The following is a 24,393-nucleotide window of genomic DNA, read 5'->3' as shown; positions in this document are numbered from 1 at the left end:
AAGAATGATCTCTAGGCCACTTAACTAATGTTCTCCTCTGAAACCTCTTGAGTCAGACCAACATAATCTACAATGCTCTCAGCAGCACTGTCTTCCCTACTTCTACTAGTATGGCCCATTAAGCCCCACTTAGAACATTCTTAATCCAAAGTCCCAAATCCACCTATATTCTGCCAACAAGAAGCGTGGTCAGACCTGTCACAGCAATACTCAAGTCCCTGTTACCAATTTCTGTCTTAGTCAGTGTTCTATTGCTGTAAAGAGACAGCATGACCACAGCAAGTCTTATAAAGGAAAGTATTTACTCAGGACTTGCTTACAGTTTCAGAGCTTTAGTCCAGAATCAGCATGGCAGGAAGCATGGCATTGCATAGGCAGAGAAGGAGTTGAGAGTTCTTCTTCTGGATCCACAGACAGCAAGACAAGACAGACACTGGGCCTGGCTTGAGCCTTTTGAAACTCCAAAGCCCACCCCAGTATCACACTTCCAAAAAAGCCACACCTACTCCAACAAAGCCACACCCACTGATTTCTCTGGAGCAGCACTACTCCCTCATGACCAAGCATTCAAATATATGAGTCTATGGGGCCATTTCTATTCAAACCACCACACCATAGCCCTAGCTTATGAAGTTAGGACTGAGTACAAGAGGATTCTACATTGGTTGCATTCGCAATACTAAAATTGAGATTTTTTTTCCCTCTTAAAATATAGAACAACAACAATATTTGCAATATTCAAATAGAGAAGTGTTAATTTGAAAACACTTTACGAAAGGAGTGACTCTTGGCTGTAGAGTTTTTGCTTTGATTTATTTTAATTATGTTTAAGAGTCACCAAAGCAGAAACTCTCCCTTTGTTTAAGGTACTATAGCGTACAGCTTGCCCAAGATTCGATCCAAGACTTTTACTTTAATTAGTGAAGTGCTTCCATGCAACAGAAGAAACATACTCAAGCACTTCCAACAGATGGGAAGTACTTCACTAATTAAAGAGAAAGATTTCCCCTCATTCTGTATCTATCTATTCATTACTAAGTGTTGGGGTTTGAATGTGATGTCCCCATAGGTTAATGTGTTTGAATACGTGGTGACCAGATGGTGACACTGTTTTTGGAAGGTTGTAGAACCTTTAGGAGGTAAAGTCTCACCTGGAGGCAGTCACCACAGGTGACTTGATGTTTTGTAGCCTGGCCCCATGGCTGTTCTCTGCTTCTTTACTGTGGATACAATGTAACCAGCTTTAGCACACACACACACACACACACTCCTGCCACCATGCCCTCCCCTCCATAATGGACTGTGTCCTCTCAAACCCTGAGCCACAATAAACCTTCCATACCTGCTTCTTGTCAGGAATTTACTCATAGCCATGAGAAAAGTAACTAACACACTACATTTAAATGGACAAACTTCTTATTCATTTCTCTTTTTCATATTGGTCCCATCTATTGTGGCATCAGATAACAAGTTCTGCAAGGTAATGGCAGAGAATTATCCCTTTTCCTTACAAAAATGAGTGTATAGCATCTAACCCCAAATAAGGTCATTCTTACTAATTAATTGAGATAGGAAACTCAAATACTCCCAATCATTCAGACTTAATAGGAAGCACTTTTTGTGTATTTTATTTATTATTATTAAATTGGGGGGGGGGGCATTTCCAGGCAGGGTTTCTCTGTGTAACAGTCCTAGCTGTCCTGGAACTTGCTTTGTAGACCAGGCTGACCTCAAACTTACAGAGATTCATTTGCCCTTGTCTCCCAATTGCTGGGATTAAAGGCATGTACCACCATGCCTGGATTTTTTTGTGTGTTTTATATAACATGGGAAATAGTGACTTTTCCTCTTTGAGAATAGAAAATGTTTGAAACATGATTCCCAGCCGGGCAATGGTGGTGCACGCCTTTAATCCCAGCACTCGGGAGGCAGAGGCAGGTGGATCTCTGTAAATTCGAGACCAGCCTGGTCTAACAGAGCTAGTGCCAGGACGGGCTCCAAAGCCACAGAGAAACCCTGTCTAGAAAAACCAAAAAAAAAAAAAAAAAAACATGATTCCCTAGCTATGCATGTAGCTCAGTGATTAGAGTGCTGCCCTAGCATGAAGGAGTCTCTGAGTTTGGTCCCCAGTTCTATAAAGTAAAATATAAGAAAATAAATAAAAATTTAAAAGCTTTCCCTTTACCTTTTGACAAAAGGAAAATCTCATAGCAAATCACATGGGCCCAAAATACTTTATATTTAAATTACACCAATTGTGCTGTCAGAAAACCTAAATTTGAGGCCTGATGAATAAAAAAGAGTCCTGATTAGTTGAGGGTCAACTGAGGTAGACAGTGGAATGCATACCGGGTACCTAAGTTCCTTTCGCCTTCATAAGTGATGCCTGTCTCTTCTTCCACTTAAAGTGAAGAAAGGAGGGACTGGAGAGATGGCTCAGTGGTTAAGAGGTCCTGAGTTCAATTCCCAGCAACCGCATCGTGGCTCATAACAACCTACAAAGAAGATCCGGTACCTTCTTCTGGCATGCAGGCAAAACATTGCATACACAATAAATAAATATTTTTTTAAAAAAATAATAAAGTAAGGAAAGGACAGTCTTGCTTTTCTTTGTCTGCAGAGCCCACTTTAAAAGGCCATATGAAAAAGTAAGCATTTATATTTGCATATCCCTAAGGTTTACCAACTGTGTTGCAAAGCTCTAACTTTAAAAGTCATTAAACCCATTCAGGGCAGAAGATGATGCCAAGCCATAAATTACACAAACTGTTCATTATTTCAGAAAACATGGACATAATGTGGTGTGTCTTTGTAAATTATTTTTCTGCTTGTCTACGTCTTTTTCCCAGCACTGGGCTCAGAGACTTTCCTGACTATAGCTGTTTGCAGCTAACTTGAACCATTAGAACTGAAAAGGCCTCTCCCATGATCTAAACCCAAAGCACAGTGTAGGGCATTGTCCATTCATCCACATTATAGAAAAGCAGGGATTTGTTTTGCAAATAAAGATCTACATAAAACCCCAAGTCATTAAGTCAGAAACTAAATTACAGCCTGGTAGTGGTGAAATAGGAGCTTCGGAAGAACGGGAGAAATGGGATCATTTAGGCTTAAGTTTTCTAACTACCTATGTTAACCAAGGTAACCTTAAATTAGAAGCATTTTTCTTCCTTCCAGGAAAACTGTCTCTTCCATACAATTAAAGGGTTAGACTAGAAAAGGAATCCCAACCAGAAGAGCATGTCAGATTACTCAGTAGACTTTGCCAAACACGCATAGCCATCTGTATGGCATGTCTACGAAACCAGAAGACTTCAGAAGTATTTTGAAAATATTCCACAGAGGGTTTCTGAGGCTTCTAAAATCACTAAGTACCCACAGTAATTAATGAAGAGATCTGTAGCATTGAATAAATAACGACCTGAAAACAATAATAATGTATTGGCTACATGGTGGTCTTGTAGTAAGAAAGAGCCACATGTGGTCTCCATCTTGGTATCCAGCTGCTAGGAAAGCCTCAGTGTGTATTTCACAAATAGTCCTGTATAGGAAAGAGAATGGGGCCTGGCCTGTTCCCACTGATGCTTCTACAAGGCTTCCCAACATCTCTCTGTGAGTGAGCTGTCTCTTACCCTTGCAATCAAGGCCGCCCAGCTCACATAGGATCTGCTGCCTAAAGCCAGCTGGCAACAGACCAGAACTGCTCAGGGTTCCACAATGTCTTTCCCTCAACCAATATTTTTAGACAGTGTGACTCGAGCATGCAGAAACACAAAGAGCGGTCTAGTTCAGTGGTCCCCAGCCTCCCTAATGTTGCAACCCTTTAGTTCAGTTCCTCATGTTGTGGTGATCCCAAACCATAAAATTATTTTGTTGCTACTTCCATAACTGGAATTTTGCTACTGTTATGAGTCATAAGGTAAATATCTGATATGCAGGATATTGGGCATGAAACCCCCAAAGGGGTCTTGACCCACAAGTTGAGAACCACTGATCTTCTTCTAGCTCGTTGATTTATTAGTCTTTCCCATATCTACTTGTTTCAGTAATTTTATTGCATGTGCACTTTAGGTGGTAATTTTGGTAAAGACATAGTTTAAATTTCTGAACTATTATTGATACTAATAAATGAAAATATTAAACTTAATTACCCAATAAGGTTATTGTTTTATAGTAGACAAATGAGTTAAATAAAAATCCATTGAGGCCGGGCGGTGGTGGCGCACGCCTTTAATCCCAGCACTTGGGAGGCAGAGGCAGGCGGATCTCTGTGAGTTCGAGACCAGCCTGGTCTTACAGAGCTAGTTCCAGGACAGGCTCCAAAGCCACAGAGAAACCCTGTCTCGAAAAACCAAAAAAAAAAAAAAAAAAAAAAAAAAAAAATAAAAATCCATTGAACAAAGCTAAAACTAGATCATTCACTTATGGTAATTAGCAAGCCAAGAACGTGCTAGAATAAGGTGTAATAAAACTTGGAACTAAATTTAGATGTAAGCAATATCTTTTAGCTGCATAATTTCAGTAGGCTATTTTTAAAAATGTATTTATGGTAAGATATATGATATTCACAGTCAGTAGGACTCCGTAACTTAAATATGCAAGCTTGCTCTGTGACAACGAATTCCAGTTGTCAGCTTAACTGTGAGGGTGTTTCCAGACAGGGTGGGAAGTGAGAGGCTAAGGCTTCCCTGTATGTGGGTGATATCACCTCACGAAGAGGAAAGTAAGCGGAACACAGGCGTGAATCTCTGCTTTCGAATCCAGCTTGATGTGAACAGGCAGCCTTCCACTGCCAAGGGCAGAGCTGTCCCCTGAGACAAGTGTCAAAATTATTTTTTTTTCCTCCTTTAAGTTGCTTCTTGTCAGGCATTTGGGCAAACCAAGGGGGAAAGCAACCAACACACCCTCCAAAGTTAGTCTAGAGAGTCAACATAGTCCGAATAAAAGCAAAGAGTCATGACCTTATTCAAAGACTTGGAGGAAGTAAATCATACTGCGCTGTGAGATGCCTACTCAGGCCCATCTCAAACCTACCTCTACGAATATAGCTAATTAAGCCCTGGATAGAATACAAGTAAAAGCTTTTCATGAAAAGCAGGATAGAAAGCTAGGCAGGGGATTTCCCCCAGAAAGAAAGAAGAATTTCAAAACCTACAATGCTGATTAGGAACTGAAGCCCAGTAGACACATAGTGATAGGATGTTGACGTGGGTGGAGGATTTATCTGCCACATGAACCTAGAATTAAGCCCTACGTATAAAATACATAGGAGAGGACAGGGACTAAAAAACCTTTCTCTGTTAAAAAAGCCACACACAACAGCCAACTTACCCCCAACTAGAACGACTGGTGAGAAGTTAGAGATTTAAGGCTGTTCAGAGTACAAGAAAGACTTCAAATGGACTCTCAATTATAAGGTTGAAAACTAGGAAACCATGTAAGTCTTGACAAATATAATAAAATGTGAGACTGTACCATAAGAATGCACACAGCCTCTCCAGCACAAGATACAAGAGCTCCCCGGGAAAAAGAGAATTACTAGGTAAGACAAAAAGGAGAATCAACACCACTGAAAATAGTTGCTATGGCACTGACAATGCTTTTAGAACTCAGTGGTGTGAGCCTAGAATCCCAGTGCTGGGGGCAGGTCAGGGAGCAGCAAGAGCCCAAGTCTGGGGATAGCCTGGGTTATGTAATAAGATTCTGTCTCAGAAAACAAAACAGCCAGGTGGTAGTAGTACACACCTTTAATCCCAGCACTCAGGAGGCAGAGGCAGGTGGATCTCTGCGAGTTCAAGGCCAGCCTGGTCTACAAGGCTCCAAAGCTACAGAGAAACCCTGTCTCAACAAACCAAAACCAAAAACAAGAAAAGAAAGAAAAAAAAAAAGAAAACCTGTCTCGAAAAGCAAAACCAAAGATGAGCACGGTGGCTGTCTTAGTTAGGGTTACTATTGTTGTGATGAGACACCATGACCATGTGTGTGAAACGGTTTCATTCACTCACAGTTCCATCATCAAAAGCAATAAAGGCAGAAACTCATGTAGAGCAGGAACCTGAAGGCAGGAGCTGATGCAGAGCCCATGAAGGGTGCTGTTTACTACATGGCTTGTTCATCATGGCTTTCTATATAACTTAGGACCAGGAGCCCAGGGATAGCACCATCCACAATGGGCGGGGCCTTCCTACATCAATCACTAAAAAATGTTCTACAGCTGTTATCCTATGGTGTCATTTTCTCATCCGAGGTTTCCTCCTCTCTGATGACTCTAGCATGTGTCAAGCTGACATAAAATTAGCCAACACAGTGGCTCGTGCCATTAATCTCAGCACTTATGAGGCAGAAGGAAACCACTCTCTGTGAAATCAAGGCCAGCCTGGTCTACATAGCAAGTGCCAAGGCAATCAGAGCCGCACAGTAAGACCCTGTGTCTCAAGAAAAAAATAAAAGCAAAAACAAAAAACCCAGAAGACAAGGCCAAGATCAACAGGGAAAGGTACTTGCTTGCAGGATATGTAATTCCAGCATTTGGGAGGGGAAGACAGGGGATCCCCAGAATAAGCTGGCTGTTTTGACTAGCTGGGGCTGCAAGCTCAGGGTCCACTCAGAGATGCTTCAGAGCAGAAGGCTGGCAGCAATAGAGGAAGACTCTGGATGTCAACTTCCACATACACCTGTACATGTGCACACCCACACACATGTGCTTACAACACACAAATACACACCCATGTCACATACATGTATATAAGAAAGAAAGGCACATTTGTCACAGGTGTTTGGTACCTAAAGTCTTAAGTACTTTCTATCCACCCCCTTCCAACACTCTTCTTACCTTCACTAAAGGGGCTGCACAAAGCACTTAAAAGGGTACTATAGCAAATGGCGCTGGTCTCAGGAGTCTAAGGGCATAGCAAGAGCTTTTCTAGAACCAGAAAACACTGATTCAGGCCTCCATGTCAAGCTAAAGCCTCCCTTTCATCCTTAAATGACTCTAATCTCCTACTGCGTCCAAAAATTCTCCTTCCATGGAGTAAATCGTTGTATTGGTTCTCTGTCGTTGTAAATACTTTTGTGTGCAACACACATACATTTTTCAAGTTGTAGGAACACATTGGGATTGCTGTTTGGATGGTCCCTTTGTTGCTCACTTACTATTAAAGGACTTGGATTGGATAGTATTGCAAATTCTGCAAAGCCAATCTGGAAGCTAAGCATTTAAAGACATTTCAAAATCCCCAGATGCCGAAAAAAAAAATCCATTAGTGTTTGCTCTCGAGTTTGTTGGCTATGAGCACCATCCCTGTTGTTTTACAGGAACACACGCTTATTTTCCCCCTAAAATGGATCAGTGGCAAGAACAGAAATGGCAAACCATTTATCTCAGCCTTGCATTGCTTCTGTGATTCTCTGGAAGCAGAAGAAGGGAAGTGTCTTACGTGCTTATGACACAGAGGCAACATGTCAGATCATTTCCCCAGCTGTGGAACAGATTGCAACGCTCGTTTTAAAATTACCTAATGCATATTTAAACTGATTAATTAAAATGCTCCTAGCACTATTTTAAAGAAACAAAAACAGTGATCTTAGTGGCATTTCTACGGCTAAGTTTAGTTCATATAACAGTCACTTCTGCCTCCCTTTCTATTCTCTTCTCAGTTATACATCACTGAAAAGCCATTTCTGATTATTATAATAAACAAGCAGTACTCTTGTAGTACAATCAAAAAATTATCAGCTTTCTCTGCTCCTGCTGCTGCTGCTTAAAGATGGTTAATTTTATGTGTCAGTCTGACTGGATGAAGGGATACCAGGTTGCTGATAGAACATGCTGGATGTGTCTGTGAAGGGTTTCTAGATGTTAGCATGAGAATTTGTACAGCGAATAAAAAGTATCCAGATCGAAGCACCATCCACATGCTGCAGGCTTCAACTAAAGAAAAAGACCAGCAACAGCAAATCCCCCTCCTTCTACTCAGACACCCATCTTCCCCTAACTCAGACACTGGAGGACCTGGGGACTGGGCCTTTAGACTGGACCTGTATTACACTATTGGCTTCCTGGTCCTCCGGTTGCTGTCATAGATCAGGGGCCTTCAAAGCACCAATAACCGTGCGAATCATTTCCCACGATAAATCTCCCGACACATATGACCATTGGTTCTGTTTCTCTCAAAAGCTCCAATTATGTATGGTTTGTTCTTTTCTTGTCTTTGGATTAGATTCAGGACAGTTGTCATGACTTTTCTAGTCACCAGAGACTCTTCAAGTCAGTCCAAGTCAAAATGTCAATCACAGTTCTGTTGCCAATGTGCCCAATCTAAGGCAGCCCTTGCTCTTCCAACTTGATGTAAAAGATAACATCTGTCCTCCTTCAGTCACAGCCTACTGTACACTGAAGCACAATTAATAAAAATTCAGAGAGAGAAATTGGAGTTTAACATGAAGATCCAAAAAGCAAACCAGCCAGCCGCTGGCTCTTACCTCAACCTCAGTTCAAAATGGTGATCCTGCCTCCAAGAATCTCAAAATTAAACTGTGTCTGAGAGCTGTCTCCTTCTGTTTTATAATCCTCTCTAGTTCTGGGATTAAAGGCATATATCACTACCACCTGGTTTCTATGGCAAGTTAGTGAGTGTAGGCAGAGACTGCTCATTCATTTCCCAGTCTCCCAGACCTGAAATAACCATACAGAAACTGTATTAATTAAAACACTGTTTGACCTATTAGCATATTTCTAGCTAGCTCTTATATTTTAAATTAACCTGTCTCTATTAATCTGTACATCACCACGAGGTCGTAGCCTACCAGCAAAATTCCAGCAGGCTCTTATGGGCATCTTTCTCCTTCAGTAGCTATGTGGCTTCTTCTCAACTCTGCCTACTCTCTCCTCCTCTATCTGCTTGAAATTCCTACCTATTCTGCACTGCAATAGGCCCAAAGCAGCTTCTTTATTAACCAATACATACAGAGGGGAATCCCACATCAAGTGTGTCTACTGGGATTAAAGGTGTTATTGCTGCTTGATCTACAAGGCTGGCCAGTGTGGCTGTTTTACTTTTCTGATCCTCAGGCAAGTTTTATTTATTAAAATACAATTGAAATGTCATTACACCACACTACTTCCTGCATCAGAGAAGGTGGGCATAGAAAGGCTTCTCTCTCCACATTGCTCATCTGTCAGAGACCAGCCTTAACAAAACTACTTTTCTCCAGAGTATAGGCATGGGAATTTAGAAATACAGTAAAGAATACAAAGACGCAAATAAAAAATAACAAAATGGGCTACGGAAAAACCCTGTCTCGAAAAATCAAAAAAAAATAAATAAAAATAAAAATGGAGAAACACAGAATAGTATCGAGAGTAAATTCCAGTGAGTACTGAAACTCACCCATGTTTAATTTCCTTGTGCTTAAAATACCCCTGACCCCAAAAGGTAGGAGTAAGACAAAAGACTGCATTAGCACAATACAAGAAAATGAACACACCAATTGAAGGTCACAGGCTATGTCCATAAATAAACATTCTTGTGGCTAGAATAAATCAAGTCACACTCACTCACACACTAGACCAAAACATTCTGTGGACAAGCCACTCCCTGGGTGGAATCCAAAGCTATCTCCATAAAGGGACCTGGAACTTAGTTGGATCCTTAGACTTTTTTTTTTTTTTTTTGAGGTATGAACAGAGAGATCTACTTCTCTATTCCTGGAGTACAAGGGCTGGCAATTAGTCACACCTGTTGACGATAACCTTGAGAGAGCAGAACTCTCTGGCCAACGTCTCGGTGGGACCTTTGTTTGAGGTAGAAACCCAATAACCTTGTAGGGGCCTGGCGGTGGTGGCGCACGCCTTTAATCCCAGCACTCGGGAGGCAGAGGCAGGCGGATCTCTGTGAGTTCGAGACCAGCCTGGTCTACAGAGCTAGTTCCAGGACAGGCTCCAAAGCCACAGAGAAACCCTGTCTCGAAAAACCAAAAAAAAAAAAAATAAAATAACCTTGTAGGAAGTAGGCTTCCAACTCTCTGACCTTTGATCAATATGGGAACAGGCTCATAATTTTGGGCCTCCACAATTCCTCCCTTTTTATTAATTTTAATAAAGCCTGTGCTTCTGCAACAGGACAGATGATTGCATCTGCCTTAAGTTGAACATTTTCCCATTTCCCAGACTTACCTGTCTTCAGAACATGCATTCCAACTACGCACTTTTCTTAGGAGTTCAGTTGGAATCACAGAAGAGCAGAATTCATAGAGTCAGAATCCCCTCCCTCTATCCCTTTCACCACACAGAAGTCCAGTTCTCATCCTCCCAGCCAGGATCCCCATCTTGTACGACAACACAGTAATGAAGAGTTATCTTGGGTTCCTCTTCTCTGTCACCTGTCATATCCAGTCACTCACTGCGTCCCATTAACTTTATTTCTACATCTCTCCAACCAGCCCCTCCTCCCATACCCTCTGCTTTCGCTCTCATTCACCACTAATTATAACCCATGCCTTTTTAAGGTAGGAAAGTGGAGTATTCCTAAACCCAGGGAGAAACTTTCCATCAGCAGAGGATCACAGGTGGACATGCGGGAGAGGGAAGACAAGCCATGAGGCAGAATGGGAACGAAGGGGAAAGGAGACAGTTCTCTGAAGGAGAAGTAAAACGCCATCTGAGATTCCTGTTTAGTAGTTTGCACAACTTGCTAATATCAAATTTCCCTTCTTTGTGAAACAGACAAATGTTAGGTGGTGATGTTTGGACCCCCTTAGTTGGCAACCTTAACTTTTCTTTGAAACAGATTTGAGATTATATCCCAAAGTGGATCTTACACTCACTGTTTTCTACTCTGTTCATCTTTACAATCATCCATCCATCATCCATCCATCATCCATCCACCATCCATCCATCATCCATCCACCATCCATCCATCATCCATCCATCATCCACCCATCATCCATCCATCATCCACCCATCATCCATCCATCATCCACCCATCATCCATCCATCATCCACCCATCATCCATCCATCATCCATCCACCCACCCATACATACATACATACATACATACATACATACATACATACATCATCCATCCATCCAATCTCTTTCCCTCCCTCCTTCCTTCTTCCTCACTTCCCTCCCTTTCTCTTTTTCTCCTTCCTCCTCTTTCCTCTCTTCCTGATAATAGTCCAACTGTATTAAACATTGTCACACTGTCACATTGCTTCTGTAGTTAAGAGGCAGGCGGATGAATGCTGTTGCCCAGTCGATTTCTCCTTTCTTCTCTTTTTCTTTTCTTTTCTTTCTTTTTTTTTTTTGGTTTTTTTCGAGACAGGGTTTCTCTCTTCTCTTTTTCTTTAATCCAGGACTCTAGTGTGCGGGATGATACTGCCACCCACATTTACAACACAGACATCTGCACACATGCACAGACACACCTGGAAGTGTACCTCCCTGGTGCTTCCAAATCCAGTCACAGTAACAATGAAGACAAACCATTGCATTGTGTTCTAATCTGTAACTGCTCTTGCAGAGCAACATTAAAAAACAAGAAAACTTCCAAGCCCTGAAGGAGACATTACACACTAGAGCAGTGGTTCTCAACCACTCACGACCCTTTCGGAGTCAAACGACCTTTTTACAGGGGTCGCCGAAGAACATCAGAAGACAGATATTTATTACAATTTGTTAGAATTGTGAAGTAGCAATAAAAATAATTTTATGGTTGGTGGCCATCACGATATGAGGAACTGTATTAAAGAGTAGCAGCATTAGGAAGGTTGAGAACCACTACCATAGAGATTTGTGTTTAGCGAGCAGTGAAGAGTATGTCAATTAGTCATCAATAGGTGTCTAGCAAATCCTCAAATTTTTAAAATTATAAAGAAAAATTTTTGTGCACATCTTGATTACTTGGGTCCACTTTATTCTTGGAAACACATTAAATGTTGTGGTTGTGTCTAAGTATTAAATCAATGCCAGGTGGTTGAGTTTCATGCCTTGACTGCATCTAAGATGAAATGTACAAACATATGAAGACCTTATAAAGTCTTTTCATAATTAGGAAATATCTCAGAAGCCCCAAATGTGCACCGCACCATCATGAAGAATCTTGTACTCTTAGGGAAGCAGTGTGACACATTGCGAGTGGTGTGTATCTTTGATGAGGGTGCTAACTTCTCTGGATGACAGCTCACACATGATCTGTGAATAAGTGTTCTGCCTGAATATACCACATGCATGCCTAGTGCTCACAGAGACCAGAAGAGGGCATCAGATCCCCTGGAACTGGAGTTTTAGATGATTGTGAGCTGCCGTGTGGGTGCTGGGAATCAAACTTGGGTCCTCTGGAGGAGCAACCAGAATCTTAACTGCTATTTCTCCAGCACCTGAAGATATTTCTTTTTTTTTTTTTGTTTGTTTTTCGAGACAGGGTTTCTCTGTGGCTTTGGAGCCTGTCCTGGAACTAGCTCTGTAGACCAGGCTGGTCTCGAACTCACAGAGATCCGCCTGCCTCTGCCTCCCGAGTGCTGGGATTAAAGGCATGCGCCACCATCGCCCGGCCTGAAGATATTTCTTAATGCATATAAAGTACCTCAATAAATGGTAAATAATTGTGCTATGCCAAGAATATTTATCTAAGCCAGGTGGTGATGGTACACACCTTTAATCCCAACAGAGACAGGCAGATTTCTGTGAGTTCTAGGCCAGCCTGGTCTTTAAGAGTGAATACCAGGACAGGCTCCAAAGCTACACAGAGAGACCCTGTCTCAAAACAAACAAACAAACAAATAAACAAGGAAAAAAATATTTATCTAAGTTTTATGTGACCTCTCAAGATTGAATTCAGTCCTTTTAATGCCACATATCAGAATAAAGCATTTTTATAACTAGTAAGAAAATATTAAACATCAACACTTTAGGTCCATTTACTATCCTATTGAATACATATATAAATTCATTTTAAGTGAACAAAATCTTGAAGATAAAGATTTTGAAGGATAGAAATATTAAGGAATGGACTTCTAAAGGACAAGTTCCAAGGAAATAGAGATCCAAAGGCAAGAAACAAGGAGTAGTTTTATGATATCAGACAGAAAACCCTGTCCTAACAGGAGTCATTATCTTCTTTATATAGAGCTGTGATTCAGAGAAGTCAGCGCCCCATCAAGGAAGCACAGCACTTCCTAACGAGTACAGGGTGCTGAATGATCTCTAGATGACTGTTGTACACATTCAGGGCCATCTGAGATAGAGCATACTTCTGAAAAGCCATTAGGAAGTCTCCATATGTTTTTATAACTCAGCTTACATGCATTGAATGTGTGGAACTCAACTGTCCAACATTGATGTAAGATAGAAGGGAGCTACGAGAGACCAGGCTATGGGGGCTGGAGAAATGGCTCAGTGGTTAAGAGCACTGACTGCTCTTCCAGAGGACCCGGGTTCAATTCCCAGCACCCACATGGCAGCTCATAACTGTCAGAATATCCAGTTCCAGGGGAATCTGACACCAATGCACATAAAATAAAGTTAAATAAACCATAAAAACACTATAAAAAAAAAGAGAGAGAGAGAGAGCTGTGGTGGCGCATGCCTTTAATCCTAGCACTTAGGCAGGTGGCTCTCTGTGAGTTCAAGGCCAGGCTGGTCTACAAGAGCTAATTCCAGGACAGGCTCCAAAAGCTACAGAGATCTTGTTCTATTTCAAGGGACCTGAAGAGGCTGAAGGCTATCTATCCACTCTTGAGTGATGCTTGGATTCACCAAGCCTCCTCTTCCTACATCCTGCCTTGCTCTTTCATCCATCTATACTCATCCGCCTTGAGGTACCCTTTGTCTTATGCCAGCCAGTCCAAGCAGTCCCCACTCAATATAATGAAAGTCCTAGGGGTGTTAGTTTCAAGTCGCTTGCTGCCTTTGTAAATGATCTACATTATCTTTAATGCTGCGTTGAGTTTCATTGGAAATCTAGCCGAGATTTGCAACCTACTTGGCAGCCATTGCCACCCTATCAAATGCATATATAAATTCATCTCAGGTATTCAGAAATCCTCATTACTTTGAGACTGGAAAGATGTAAAACTTAATGCCTATTCTCAAAGATTGGATTACGGCAATGAGCACTTGGGTATTCATCTGTAGAAAAGAATGATTAAAACTGAGATGAATTCGGAGGTGCCCTTCCAACTTTAATACCCTGTGGCTCTATTCTTTCTACACCCTGGCATCATTGAGAAATTCACATGGCCCCACGAAACAAGGCAAGCGATGCAGCCAGCCTGCGGAGGGCTGGGCTCTCCATGACCAAAGGTAGTTCTTACGATACTGAGCTAACACTGCAACTGCGTTTTGCAACCTATACAAATGTGTTCCAGTTGATGGGAGGGAAGAAAAATTCAATCCAAAGTGCCAGCCATTCCTCTGTGAGCTAGTGCGGCAGAAAGAGAATTTGTGGGGGTCACTGAAGCATCAAGTTACAGACTAAATTAAAGGTCTGCAGAAGAGTGGTAGGGTCTAATCATCCACAGGCTGAGGCTGCCAGAACGGGATTCCACCACCGTTCCTCTCCAGGCTCACAGCAGGCCGGGAACTTCCAGCAGTTTTTTCTTGATTTTTTTTTTTTAAAGGACTTCTAGTTTCATATAGATCTTGGATTATTGTCTTGAAGCCCTTACTTCTGTCATATTAAAATTTCCATGAAAAGTGATCAAAACCTAAAGCTTAAATGTCTCACCACAGAGAAAAATATTGTGGTTTTTGGTTCGTATGAAAAACATGTGTTACGTATATAATTATAGAAGTCTCAGATCTAAAGCGCACACCATACACAAAACCTTTGGGAAATAACCTTTGCCTCACTAATAGAATTTGTAGCATGATACTGTGTTCCGTCTATAACCACGCCATCAAAGGAGCACTTTGCCAAGGCCAGCTAGCAACAGGGCGTTTCTTCACGGGCTGTGATCAGACCTCAAACAAGGGTCTACGGGAATAAAGTGAGGTCAGTTTTAACACGTACAGCATTCTCAGAACTGGTTGGGCTGAAGCGTGTGCATCTGCACTAGTTTTCCTTAGGGAAGGTTAATTTTAGAAAGAAGAAAAATTTCTGCCAGGAAGACAATCACATTGGCTCAATAACTAGCCAGGGTCTTTTCTCAAATGTTCAAACGCCTTTCTGGCTTCCCCGTGTCTAGCTTGTCCTTAATATTCTTGAAAGGAGGTACCATGTATCACCCCTATTTCAACACATCTCATTCCATAAAAAGAAATAGACGTATGAGTAGTTAATATATGTTAACCTAGCCCCTTTTCAGGAGACACAAATAATCTGTCTTCCCTGACAGCCTCTGATGGCTTCACGGGTACTTAAAACGGCCCAGGAACACATAAAGATGCATAAAACTAGTAGATATACAATGAGAAGCTTACAGGACAGTCAGAGAAGACCTGGGCTCACACAATTGGGAGCATTAGCAGAATTTGGGTTAATTTACACGATCCTTTCTTCTTTTGTTGCCTGGAGATTGGTCTGTCTGAATCTTTTGCCTTTAAGCAAGCAACAAGTGAACCAGCCAAAGGCCTGCATTCCATCATTGACAAAAATCAAGGGGCAGTCAAGAGGAAGACAGCCGATTACCAGCAGGATAGGCCTCCACCCTTTCCAGTCACGGAATATTTATGAGGAAAAACTTTAAAACGTGACCTTTTAAATCTGGTCTCTTAGAAGCGTTGCATTTTCCCCTATTCCTATAGCTGAGTTTCAAAATAACACTAACCCTCCCTTCCCCAAACTGCTGTGTAAGAAGCGAGAAGCAAGGTACCGCAACAAAACAAACCATCAGCTCCGGAGACTGAGGCTTTCTCCCACGTGGATCTTAAACGTTCAAGAGGAAAACTGCTGAGGAGGAGCGCACTCCTGGCAGAATTTTTAGATATAAAGCACATACACATACCCAGCCTCCCTCTTCCTCTCTCCCTCTACTTCTCCCCCTCTCCCTCCAGATTTTAGAGTGGGGCCTGAGGGTTCCGTTTGTTTGTTTGTTTGTTTGTTTGTTTCAAGCTCCAGGACACGAGATACTGCTTCAAGGTCGAATAAACCTGTAGCAGTTGCTGTACCCTTGAAAACGCTGTAAACTTCTCCACGTTTTAAACAACTGGGAAAGGGGGTAGGGTAGAGGCTGCAGAACCCCAACTTGCTGTTCAGTGGGGACACAAAGATAAAGTGGTATATTGCAATGACCTCATTCAAGAGCTGATATTCTTTCCAAAGTCAGGACAATGATGCAAGGTGAGGGTAGGTTCTGGAAGATGAGGAATTGCAGCATTTCAGACGCCAACTTATTTCCAGACTTCAGGGGCAATTAGTGCAACTGTGTGTCGCACACCTGGCGAGGGTGGAAGATCTTATGCCACCCACTCGCCCTCAGCACCCAGCGTCTGCGCGCCGGATTCCTGGAGCGGTCTTGGGAAAGAAGTGAAAGTGAGGGGTGGATGGTGGGGAGGAGGTAAAGGTCCCACGGGCCGCAGAGCAGAAACCCAGAACGCGCAGGATGGGAGCTCTTGCCCGTCACCCAGGATAGGGCTTCAGCTTGGTGCCGAGGACCCCGAGAAGGGCAAAGGAAAAAGGTGAAGAGGTGGCAGCTCCGGGAAGGTAGGAATGCACCCGGCACGGCGGGTTTCGCAGCTCCTGGGCTTCACCGAGCCACTCCTTACCTTAAGGTCCAAGTCGCAGCCTGAGACTCCCGGAGGGGCAGGGCTCGGTTGTCAGTGTCTCCAGCCAGCGCCTTCTGGCATCAAAGGCTTTCGAATCTTCTAGTTACCATCCTGGGGCTCGCTTCTGTGGCCTGCGGCCCTTGCACCTCGCTCCCCTGGCCACCGGCGTCCGCCGAGCCGCTCCCCCGCTGTTTATTCCGGGAGCCAGGCCCCACTCCTCCGGCTCCCCGCCTCCAGCGCGCGCGCACACCTCCCCCGGAGGCGCACTCCTTATCAAGCAGGCAGCGCGAGTGCGCCTGGAAAACGGGACGCTGGGCAACTTAGAAAATCTGTTTAAAATCTTTCATCTGCGCGACGAGATTCAAAGAACTATTCACCTCCACCTCCCGCCTCCACTGAGTGTCTTCACCCCACTTCCCAACGCCTGGTATTCTCGTGAGCACCGTTCTGAGACTCTTCTGCCAGGCATCTATCTACATTTTTTCTAAAATAAACCTATCGTTGGTTTTAAAATGTAGATATCCCCCCTCTCTTTAAACTTAGGGTGCTGGGAGTACCACTGATCTCGGGAGGGATATATTCAGCTGCACAAGTCAGGGCAAGTCTCCTTAGCCAGTACTATAGATGTGTGCCACCTGTCAGGGCCGGAGCGCAGGATGGAGCCCTTAATTATTCTCTGGTTTTGGCTACTGAGTCTGTCCCATCTTCCTCTGCCCCAGGAAAGACCCAGTTCTGCGGCTCCAATTCCAGGGAGAAGCAGAGGGCTATGTTCAAGGAAGAGCGTTCTAATGGAGGACAAACTCGCAATGTGTACAGCCTACTTAATAATACTGCAGAGGAGAAAGAATGGGGAACAGTCCAGGAAACATCACCTCTCGCTAACGTGAGGGAGCCGAAAGTGATGTAATCCCAACGGGAATGTGGAAGGCGAGCTGTCAAGTGGTAGCCTAGTCATTTATTCACCTATGAGTATAATGCATATTTATGGAATAAGTTATTTGCGGTCATGTCATAACTCAAGGACTGACCAGAATTAACTTGGTAACCAGTTTATAACAACGCCCTGGAAAATACAGATATCCACTGAAGAGACTGTACATTAATCCCTTATCATTTCTAAATTTATCAAATAGCTTTCTAATCTTAGGGCTTTAAAAGGAGGCAGTTACTAGAACTGTCAGGTTTCTGTATTGAGCAGGAGGTGGAATAGTGGGAGATGAAATCATCAAACATGTCACCGCAATTAGTTCTGGAGACTGAAGAGCTTAGGAAGTATCTTTGCGGACAAGACCTGAAGGACGAGTCGACCTGCTCTTCGACGCAGGTGCTATGACGGAGGATGCCCACAGGGGGCAGTATGGATGAGACAGAAGGGTCAGCGCAATCTGGCTGCAACAGTAGATGGATAAAGTCTTCCAGAAGGGAAAGTAACAGGGAGAGAAAGTCAAAAGGAAAAAGCCGCTTGGCAATTCAAAGAACTTACAGTTCATCTCTTGGGGGTAAGACTGCAGATGGTTGAGAAGAATGGACTCAAGGCTAGAAGCGAGCGGCAGAGAGCAGGTCGGGCAGCATCTCTGGGCCAACCATGCTTTTAAAGACTGCACTTTATTTCACAGATGAGGAGATGCCGGCATATTAGCACAGAAGTGTGATATCAGATTTTTATTTGAGAAAAACTACTGGCTTGAGGCAGAGCAGAAGGAATGAGGAGTGGTGGAGTACAGAAAGAATCCCGAAGAGTGCTACAAAGGACATTTAAAGCAGCAAACATGGACAAAACTATTTTCAGTCCCATGAAACATCCTCAAAGGGATAAGCCTTTCCTGGAGAAAGGGAGAAGGCTCAGGGTGGTAACGAATAGCGAAAAGACAAAGGTAAAAAAGAAATAAGAGTGAACACAGCCTTTTAAACCTGCCTTATTTATGTAGTGATTATCTCACTAATTCGGGGAAGCAGAGGCAAGCAGATCTCTATGATTTCAAGGCCAGTCTGGTCTACAAAGAGTTCCAGGACAGCCAGAGCTGTTACACAGGGAAACCCTGTCTCTAAAGCCTCATTGATTGCTGGTGTTTGTCAGTCAGAAAGCTGACCCCCACAGAGAAGTATCTGAGGAGGTTGAGGGCATGGGGCAATTTTTCCACGAAGGGTACTCTAGAAAGACAACTCATTAGACGCTTACAATAAAGACAAAGATGCAAATGATTAAATGTAAGTTCATAAGGAATAACAAATATGTGGAGATGCTAGGTGAGCACAGCGTAGGCAGGAAGGGAAGGGGTTCTGGCTACAGAGTCTTGAAGGATGCGTCACTGGGAGAAATAATGCTTGGGTCTTAGAAATAAAGCTAGTCTGTAGACTGACAAGATGATTACTTATTTGGTGGGCTCACTTTTTGGTAATTCAGAGAAATGATAAAACTTCAGGGAAAGAGCCCAGTGAACAGTTTGAAATCTATGATACAGCCAGAAAGAAAATAGATTGGATGGAAGAGTTATTTCGAGATGTGGAATCCAAATGACCCAAGGAGTTGAAAACAGAGAAAGGTCAAGTGTGAGCAGCATGGGAGTCAACAGCAAGACTAAATGAGCCAGTAAAAAAAAAAAAAGGAGAGATTTGCTAGAGAACAGGGTTTCTGCCCCTAATGTTGAACTTCAAATTCTGATGAGATACAGAGTGAAGGCAGCCAAGAGGCAATTGAAAATATGTTGTATGTTAGTATGATACCAGAACAGAGTAAGTTGCTATGGTGGTTTGAGAGAAAATGGTCCTCAAAGGGAGTGGCACTATTAGGAGTTGTGGCCTTGTTGGAGGAAGTGTGTTACTATGGAGGTGGGCTCTGAGGTCTCTTTTGCTCAAGATTTCTTCAGTATGACTGTCAGTCAACTTCCTGCAAGATGTCGGAGCCTCCGTTATCTCTCCAGCACCAGGTCTACCTGCACACTACTGTGCCACAATGATAGCAGACTGAATTTCTGAAACTGTAAGCCGCACCTCAATTAAACATTTTCCTTTATGAGAGTTGTCATGGCCATGGTGTCTTTCCACAGTGATGGTAAACCCTAACTTGGCCAGTTGCTACTGATTTAGACTTTAAAACTCTAGAGTCCATCGTTATTACAGGCACGATAAAATAAGCCAAGAGTATCACATATTGGGAAAGAACTAAGTGCCTATGTTGGATACCTGAATAACACTGAGTGGTCACCAAGTTAAGAAGTTGGATACCTGAATAACAACACTGAGTGGTCACCAAGCTAAGAATAGCTAGCCAAGGAAAAGAGCCAATAGAAACCAGTATTATGTAGAAGAAAAACAATTTATATAGAGAGGTGATAAACAGTGTCAAGGCTGTACAGAAACTCAGTAATGTGCCAGCCTTAATTACATCTTTAATTCCAGCCCCGGGGGAGCTGAGCAAGTAGACTCAAGCGCTAAGGCCAGCCCAGGCTATATAGAGTAAGACTGCCTCAAAGAAAAAAAAAGTAACACACAATAGCTCTTTTCCTACTTAAAAAAAAAAAAAAGAAGGGAAGGGGGGGCTGGAGAGATGGCTCAGTGGTTAAGAGCACTGCCTGCTCTTCGAAAGGTCCTGAGTTCAATTCCCAGCAACCACATGGTGGCTCACAACCATCTGTAATGAGGTCTGGTGCCCTCTTCTGGCCTGCAGGCATACACACAGACAGAATATTGTATACATAATAAATAAATATTAAAAAAAAAAAGAAGGGAAGGGGACTGGAGAGATGGCTTAAAGGTTAAGAGCACTGACTGCTCTTCCAGAGGTCCTGAGTTCGATTCCCAGCAACCACATGGTGGCACACAGCCATCTATAATGAGATCTGGTGCCCTCTTCTGGCATGCAAGCATACATGGAAGGAATGTTGTATACATAACAAATAAATAAATCTTAAAAGAAGAAGGAGGAGGAGGAGGAGGAGGAGGAGGAGGAGGGAAGGGGAAACTAAGTTATATTCCAGAACTAAAAGTGAGGGCTCTTGACTGGGTTTGGAGTTTGTTATCATTGGAAGGAGCAATCTTGGGGAAGCAGTAGGATTACACTAGATAAGTTTTCCATTCTCAGCACTCGGCATTTTATAACAGGTATACCTGCTGTCTGGGGATGTTCTGGCATTGCATGTTTAACAGTGTTCTTGTTCTAATCTCACTAGATAGCAATAGCACCTCTCCCCAGTTCTGAAAGCCAAAACTACCCTCAGACGTTAGTAATGTCTCCTCCCCTCTTCCTTCCGTCCTTTCCCTCATGGCCACGTGGCAAGCAGTTTTGAACACTTGTTCCCAATGTGATATGTTGCTCGACTACAGGCCTAAAAACAGCAGGGAAGCCAGCTAACCATGGACTTGGTACCCATGAAGCCCTGAGCCCAAACAAGCCTTTTCCTCTTTACAAGCTGACAATGGCAGCTATGCACTACAGTGAGAAAACACTGACAAGCAGATGGGAGAGAGACAGGATAAACTTATTTTTCAAAATCATATTGGGAGGTACTAACACCTAATTGTTTATTTTTTCTTTTCAACATTTGAAGATATTAGTTTATTTGTTAAAATGTCTTTGGGAAAGGAGTGTGTAACAACTCACCTGCCGAATCAACTAAAAAAAAATAAAAAATAAAAAAAAAATAAAATAAAATGTCTTTGGGACAGGTACTCACTGAAATCTTTAGTTCTAAAGAATAAATTAAAACTAGAAATGCTTTATTTTTAGAAGCAGAGATTCAAAATAATATCTATAGGCCTGTCTAAGCGTCACACATATTGGTAGATAGCCTGTGGTAATATCTAATTAGCTTATATTGGGAAGCATTTTTCTTACTTTGATGTTATCACTTGGCCTTTAGTAATGACATCCATAGCACTGGCTGTCAGTCCACAGATAGAAAAGCCCTCTCCTATAAAGATGATCTTTTTTTATATTTTATTTTATGTATAAATGTTTTTTTCTGCCTGTTTATCTGTTTACCACATGTATGCCTGGTTCTTGCGGGGGTCAGAAGAGAGCATTGGATCCCCTGGAACTGGAGTTACAGGTGGTTGCTGTGAGCCACCATGTTGCTGCTGGGAATTGAACCTTGGTCCTCTGCTAGAGCAGCCAATGCTCTTAACCAATGAACCATCTCTCCAGCCCAAAAGTTCATCTGATTTTTATGCCAAACAAACAAAATGCATTAAAGCTCCGTGTTTCTCTATTCCTTCAGTTTTATTTTACTAACTGCTGGTTCTGACACAGGGATTAAAAAACAAAACAAATGAACAAAACCCTGACAAAAGAAAGTACAAAAAGGAAGGCTTTAATCATGGCTCAAATCCAAAGTTATCGTGCATCACAGAGGCCAGGCTGCCGCCATGTGGAAAGCCTTGGTGGCAGCGGTTTAAGGAAGCTGGTCACAATGTGTCCACAGCCAAGAATGATGAATGCTGGTGTTTGACTCAACTTTCTCCCTTTTTTTAGTCTGGGACCTCAGCCCATGGAATGGTGCCACCTAGGTTAAGGTGTCTTTCCACCACTTCAATTAGCCTAATGTAAAAAACTGCTTAGAGGCTAACTAATAATCCAGATAATTCCTCACAGGCATGCGAGAGATGACCCAAGAGTCTGACAAGTTGACAATCAGTATACCCCTTGTCATCCTGACACCCAAGCATAACCTCCTACCCCGTGTCCCCCTCAGACTCATAGCCATCTCATAATGCAAAATGCATTTCATCTAACTTCAAAAATCTCCAGTCTTTAACAATTCCAGTATTGTGTAATGATCTGTCCTGTCCCTTTAAGAGACAAGCCCTGTCCACTCCCTCCCCCATCCACTGAGGCAGGCAGGTCTTCCTTCTTGCTTGTAGCCTGAGTCCTTTCCCTTTTCCGTCTCACTCTCGAAGAGGTAGCTTCTGTCTCTCCCCACTTCTCTCCTTCCTCCCCTTCTGTTTCTCTCTCTTCTCCTCTCCCCTTCTCTCCTTTCCCCTCCATAACCCACTAAATAAATACCCAACTTCACTCTGCATGGCAGGCCTATCCATGTCTCTGTCTCTCATCACCACGTGGCTCCCTGCCTGATGTTAAGAAAAAATTTACAAAGCTGGCTCTGCCAGCACAAGAAATCCAATTGGGTCCAATCAAACCAAATAAAAAATGCCCATCGTTTTATTAAGCACAGTGCTCTTGGGTGGCCCAGCACATGGCTGGGAGACAGGACAGCACATGTAAACCGGGAACCATGTGTTTTTCCTCTGGGAGCCCACTTAAATACCCTGTGGGAGTGGTACTGACCGCCCAGAGAGGGGTCTGGACCTGGCATGCTGGGATTTGGAGTCCAGACCAAAGCAACTCCCAGGTCAGGGAGGCTGGGATGCATGCCAGGGATTGGGGGCCACACTCCACTTAACACCTGGGACCAGCCGTCTTCAGAGACCTGCGTCGGGTCTCATGGCATGCCCATCTGTCTGTCTCTCCTCATGGGGACCTGCCTGCTGCCACATGACCCACTGCTGCCACTCGGGGACCTGCAGCACTTTACTTAATCCATTACAGTTTGAACGTCTTAAATTTCAGCCGGGTGGTGGTGGCACAGGCCTTTAATCCCAGCACTTGGGAGGCAGAGGCAGGTTGATCTCTGTGAGTTCAAGGCCAACCTGGTCTACAAGTGCTAGGTCCAGGACAGGCTCCAAAAGCTACACAGAGAAACCCTGTCTCAAGAAACCAAACCAAAACAAACAAACAAACAAACAAACAAAAAAGCCAATAAAAAAAGGAAAGAAAGAAAGTCTTAAGTTCCAGAAGCAATAAAGATACACGGCACTCTTTTAACTGTGAATGTCTATTTTTAAAGTTACATACTTTCAATTTAGAACAGTACATAGTAAACATTCTCATCCCAAAAAGGGAGGAATAGAAGAAGAGCAAAGAAAGTATGAACCAAAGCAAGACCAGAGGGCAAGCATCAAATCCTGAAACTCCATGGCCTGGGTTTATGATAGAATCTGGGCTCTGCAGAGCTTGGATAGCCCTTCCTGCTCAGCCGCCTGCAGTAGTCATAGCCTTTCTCTTGGGCCAGAATAAAAAAATGGATGAAATTTATGCCTTGGCAATGCTGAAGCATGCATGGGCAGCCCATAAATGGCAGTTCTGTTGAGCTTGTCCATATTGGGTTTCATGGTCTCAGTTGATGAGGACGACTGATCAGGTTTCTTCCTTGAGTCTCTTGGGCCAACCCCACTTTATTACTTACAAAATTTCCTCAATGGATATCCCAAAGTTCTAGTGTCTCCAACACACTGTGGTCTCTACTGCAACTTAGGATTCATCTTCAACTAGTATCCTGTCATGGCCTTCTTGGAAGACTCCAAACATGCCACATATTGCCTGGTCTCCGTAGCTCTCTGAAATCATGGTGCAAGACTCCACAAACTTTCAATCTTGCATCTTTCTTGCCTGCAAAACCAGAGCCATATGGACAACATTGACAAGCTTTGCTGCCAGGCTCTCACAATTAACAAAACTCACTGTGTGCTTACCGAAGGTAAACACATCACCAGACAGTAGCTTTCCTAGACCAATGTACACCTGCATTCAAGTTGAAACTTTTGATGGGTGGAGTCTAGCCCTCAGGGGTCCTTTCCTGTTGGCCCATTGTGAAGCTGCTGGTTTTTCTTTAACAATAATAGTCATGGGGCT

At 43.1% G+C, this 24,393-nt stretch overlaps 1 protein-coding gene across 1 annotated transcript in view; it reads right to left on the bottom strand.

Moving 5' to 3' along the window:
• The window catches only part of Rnf144b (ring finger protein 144B), a 136,746-nt gene extending 119,814 nt beyond the window's left edge, over window positions 1-16,932 (bottom strand). Inside the window, exon 1 of the mRNA XM_026783108.1 lies at window positions 16,707-16,932. The gene's annotated coding sequence lies outside the window, so the exon portion shown is untranslated. The remainder of the gene's footprint in view (window positions 1-16,706) is intronic.
• Window positions 16,933-24,393: the final 7,461 nt, after the last annotated feature.

Source organism: Microtus ochrogaster, chromosome 16 (assembly GCF_000317375.1).
Source record: "Microtus ochrogaster isolate Prairie Vole_2 chromosome 16, MicOch1.0, whole genome shotgun sequence".
In the NCBI taxonomy this organism is placed as follows: Eukaryota; Metazoa; Chordata; class Mammalia; order Rodentia; family Cricetidae; genus Microtus; species Microtus ochrogaster.
The sequence above is the reverse complement of the archived record's forward strand: the minus strand, read 5'-3'. Positions and strand labels throughout refer to the sequence as shown.